Consider the following 5,788-nt stretch of genomic DNA (forward strand, 5'->3'; position numbering starts at 1 on the left):
CATTTTCATGGAATAATGAATTAAGGAAGAAAGGATATGAGTCTACCGCTTACAAGAAAAGATCTCATGATAGTCAATATGGGCCCTCAACACCCATCAATGCATGGTGTTCTTCGACTGATCGTTACTCTCGATGGTGAGGATGTTATTGATTGTGAACCCATATTAGGGTATTTACACAGAGGAATGGAAAAAATCGCGGAAAACCGAACTATTATACAATACTTACCTTATGTAACAAGGTGGGATTATTTAGCTACTATGTTTACAGAAGCAATAACAGTAAATGCACCAGAATTCTTGGAGAATATTCAAATACCACAAAGAGCCAGCTATATTAGGGTAATTATGTTAGAATTAAGCCGGATAGCTTCTCACTTGCTATGGCTTGGACCTTTTATGGCGGATCTCGGCGCACAGACTCCTTTTTTCTATATTTTTAGAGAGAGAGAATTAATATATGATCTATTTGAAGCTGCTACAGGTATGCGAATGATGCACAATTACTTTCGCATCGGAGGAGTAGCCGCCGATCTACCTTATGGATGGATCGATAAATGTTTAGATTTCTGTGATTATTTTTTACGCGGAGTTGTTGAATATCAACAACTTATTACACAGAATCCAATTTTTTTAGAGCGAGTTGAAGGAGTAGGTTTTATTAGCGGAGAAGAAGCAGTAAATTGGGGCTTATCGGGACCGATGTTACGAGCTTCTGGAATACAATGGGATCTTCGTAAAGTAGATCCTTATGAGTCTTACAACCAATTTGATTGGAAAGTCCAATGGCAAAAAGAAGGGGATTCGTTAGCTCGCTATTTAGTACGAATTGGTGAAATGAGGGAATCCATCAAAATAATTCAACAAGCTGTAGAAAAAATTCCTGGAGGACCTTATGAAAATTTAGAAGTCCGACGCTTTAAGAAAGAAAATAATTCTGAATGGAATGATTTTGAGTATAAATTTCTTGGTAAAAAACCTTCGCCCAATTTTGAATTGTCAAGACAAGAGCTTTATGTAAGAGTAGAAGCCCCAAAAGGTGAATTAGGGATTTATCTAGTAGGAGATGATAGCCTTTTCCCCTGGAGATGGAAAATCCGTCCACCCGGGTTTATTAATTTGCAAATTCTTCCTCAGCTAGTTAAAAAAATGAAATTGGCTGATATCATGACGATATTAGGTAGTATAGATATCATTATGGGGGAAGTTGATCGTTGAAATGATAATAGATAGGGTAGAGGTAGAAACTATCAATTCTTTTTCGAAATTGGAATTATTAAAAGAAGTCTATGGACTGATATCGATTCTACCCATTTTGACCCTCCTTTTGGGAATAACAATAGAGGTACTCGTAATTGTGTGGTTAGAAAGAGAAATATCTGCGTCGATACAACAACGTATTGGTCCTGAATATGCTGGCCCCCTGGGCCTGCTTCAAGCTATAGCAGATGGGACTAAGCTACTTTTTAAAGAAGATATTCTGCCATCCCGAGGAGATATTTCTTTATTTAGCATTGGACCCTCTATAGCAGTCATATCAGTTTTATTAAGTTTTTTAGTTATCCCTTTGGGATATCATTTTGTTTTAGCCGATCTTAGTATTGGTGTTTTTTTATGGATTGCCATTTCAAGTATAGCTCCTATTGGTCTTCTTATGGCAGGATATAGCTCAAATAATAAATATTCTTTTTCAGGCGGTCTACGAGCTGCTGCTCAATCCATTAGTTATGAAATACCATTAACTTTTTGTGTGCTAGCAATATCTCTACGTGTGATTCGTTAAAATAGATCTTTTTCCTATAAAATCCATTAACTATTTATATTCCTTTTCTTATTTAGTATTTGGGTTGGTAAGTTAAACTAGATAGCTATATGAGTGAAACAAAACAGCTTATAAATTTGTAGTAAAAAGAAAAAATCTCATTTCCTACGTACAAGAAAAAAGTGGAAGTAAACATAAGCAGTGTAAACTCTTTATCCCAAGGTTGATATTTTTTAATTAGTCATCATATCTTGAAGCGGCCAAGAATAAAGGATTCACGATATGGAATTCCATTACTAGAATACTCCTAGTTATTACTATAACTTAATAATCCATAAGAAGAATCCACCAAAAGTTAGTGAAGGGTTAGGAACACTAAAGTACATAAAGGATTAGTAATGGAAAATCTAAAACATTAGAGATTTTTGCCCATAAAAGGAATCATAATAAGGACTTGCAATTTGTAGAAATTATCAAGTAGTACTTTCTTCGGATTCCGATCCAGAGTATGTTCCCATTCACTTGTTAAGGAAATGGCTATCAAGAACGAATTAACCCTTTATCCATTTTTTCTTTTTAAATACCCCCTCCCTGGGGAAAGAAGAATAGTAAAAAAGATATGGAGTGCACTAGAAAAAATTTTCATTATTTCCTTCCTCTATCCATATTCATGCAGAATTGCTCATGAACTAATACCCAACTCTTTCCATTTATTAATTGAATTCCTATAACAAGTAACAAGTGTTTTATTCCAAGATTAAGTTATTACTGAACAAAGAAAAATTTTCATTATATTATAAAGGATGAGATCAATTCGGAAGCGCTTTTTCTTATTCTAGCAGACGGAATTCCTTTGGTCTAATTTAGGACTTTCAAATCTATTTTATTTTATCTAATTCTATCTACGCCCCCGGGGCTAGGAACAAAACAGTCCTTTCCTTTTTCTGATCATAGAGAAGCCGTATGAAGCTAAGGTTTCATGTACGGTTTTGAAATAGCGGTGGGAACTGTGATGTTATCACCGACTATGATTATCTAACAGTTCAAGTACAGTTGATATAGTTGAAGCACAGTCAAAATACGGTTTTTTTGGATGGAATATTTGGCGTCAGCCTATAGGTTTTCTGGTTTTTTTAATTTCTTCTTTGGCAGAATGTGAAAGATTACCCTTTGATTTACCAGAAGCGGAGGAAGAATTAGTAGCAGGTTACCAAACTGAATATTCCGGTATCAAATATGGTTTATTTTATCTTGTTTCTTACCTAAATTTATTAGTTTCTTCTTTATTTGTAACAGTTCTCTACTTGGGCGGGTGGAATTTATCTATTCCCTATATATCCTTTTTTGATTTTTTCCAAATGAATAAAGCAGTTGGAATTTTGGAAATGACAATGGGTATATTTATTACATTAACTAAAGCTTATTTATTTCTCTTCATTTCTATCACAATAAGATGGACTTTACCGAGGATGAGAATGGATCAGTTATTAAATCTTGGATGGAAATTTCTTTTACCTATTTCCCTGGGCAATCTCTTATTAACAACCTCTTCTCAACTTGTTTCACTATAAATAAGATAATACAATAATAGTAAGAATATTTTCAACACAAAAGCTCTCTCAAACAAGAGAAAGAAACATATCTTTTTCATAGATATTTAGAATGAATATGTTCCCTATGGTAACTGGGTTCATGAGTTATGGTCAACAAACAATACGTGCTACAAGGTACATAGGTCAAAGTTTCATAACTACCTTATCCCACACAAATCGTTTACCTATAACGATTCACTACCCTTATGAAAAATCAATTACACCAGAGCGTTTCCGAGGGCGAATCCACTTTGAATTTGATAAATGTATTGCTTGTGAAGTATGTGTTCGCGTATGTCCGATAGATTTACCCGTTGTGGATTGGAGATTTGAAAAGGATATTAAAAGAAAACAATTGCTTAATTATAGTATTGATTTCGGAGTTTGTATATTTTGTGGCAATTGTGTTGAGTACTGTCCAACAAGCTGTTTATCAATGACTGAAGAATATGAACTTTCTACCTATGATCGTCATGAATTGAATTACAATCAAATTGCTTTAAGTCGGTTACCAATCTCCATAATGGGAGATTACACAATTCAAACAATTAGGAATTCGTCTGAAAGTAAAATAAACAAAGAAAAATCTTCGAATTCAAGAACGATTACTGATTACTAAACTTTGATTTTGTCTTTCTGTTATAAAAATCTAATAATTCTTTATTAAACTTTAAAATTAAACTATAAAGAAAAACGAAAAACTACTGCTTATTGGAAATTATTTCTTATTTTAAATCAGACTAGATTTTCGTGATATAATATAATTTATAACTATAAGTTTATACACAAAAAAATACCCTAATCCTTTTTTCCTTCCTTGAATCCTTTAGTTTTAGTCAGTTCATGAAAAATTTTATACTATTAATTTCTTTTTATCCATAATGGATTTACCTGGACCAATACATGAGATTCTTATGCTATTTGGGGGATTTGTTCTTCTACTAGGGGGTCTAGGAGTAGTATTACTTACCAACCCCATTTATTCTGCCTTTTCGCTGGGATTAGTTCTTGTTTGTATATCCTTATTCTATTTTTTATTAAATTCCTACTTTGTAGCTGTCGCACAACTTCTTATTTATGTGGGAGCCATAAATGTCTTGATCATATTCGCTGTAATGTTCGTAAATGGCTCAGAATGGTCTAAAGATAAGAATTATTGGACTATTGGAGATGGGTTCACTTCACTCGTTTGTATAACTATTGTTTTTTCACTAATGACTACTATCCCAGATACGTCGTGGTATGGAATTCTTTGGACTACAAGATCAAACCAAATAGTAGAACAGGGTCTCATAAATAATGTTCAACAAATTGGAATTCATTTAGCAACCGATTTTTATCTTCCGTTTGAACTCATTTCCATAATTCTTCTAGTTTCTTTAATAGGTGCAATTACTATGGCTCGGCAATAAGAAAACTTAGAAAAAGTACAAATTATAAGAATTGCAAATCTAAAATAAATAACTAAAGAATCACAATTTTGATTTAGTAAAATCCATCTACTGCCAACAAATACCTCCTTTTTTTTTTTTTTTTTTTTCTTTTGTTGTGTAATTGTTCTATTGTAATTAATTGAATCGGTTCAATTCTTGCCCTCATATTGAAATGAATCGAGATTGATAAGGAGTTAGTTAATGATGTTTGAGCATGTACTTTTTTTGAGTGTCTATTTATTTTCGATTGGTATCTATGGATTGATCACAAGCCGAAACATGGTTAGAGCTCTAATATGTCTTGAACTTATACTGAATTCAATTAATCTAAATCTCGTAACATTTTCTGATCTATTTGATAGTCGCCAATTAAAAGGAGATATTTTCGCAATTTTTGTTATAGCCCTTGCAGCTGCTGAAGCCGCTATTGGACTATCCATTCTTTCTTCCATCCATCGTAATAGGAAATCCACTCGTATCAATCAATCTAATTTATTGAATAATTAGACTTTTGAATAATTAGACATAGAATCCTCTAAACAAAGGCGCACATATTAAAATAAATAGAAATCAATACTATTTTCTTAGTATTATTTGAGAATATCCATTTTTTTTAGTAGATTATTGCATAGTATTCTTTTTCACTTAAATGAATTTTTGTATTTGTAATTCATTGATATTGCAATTTGAATATTGCAATAATTTATATTGAAAAGACGATAGCCAATTTATTGGCTAATTCGAATTCGTCTGTACAATTCGTAAAATTCTTTCTTATTTCTTATTTATTGTTGAAATCCAAAATTAAAGTCTCTTGGCTCTCTTCACGCTTTCTCACAAACAGATTAAAAAATAGATTTTTTTTTTTGAAGTTTGGATAAACCATTGCTTCGTCTGGTGTCTACAATACATATGACTCATTATAGTACTAATTTCATTTTTACCAGATCGAAAAATTTTATGTTGAAAAGAAAAATTTATAGATCCAATGTCACATTCCG

Source organism: Triticum urartu, unplaced genomic scaffold (genome assembly GCF_056163025.1).
Source record: "Triticum urartu cultivar PI428250 unplaced genomic scaffold, HENAU_Tu73 scaffold715, whole genome shotgun sequence".
NCBI lineage: Eukaryota > Viridiplantae > Streptophyta > Magnoliopsida > Poales > Poaceae > Triticum > Triticum urartu.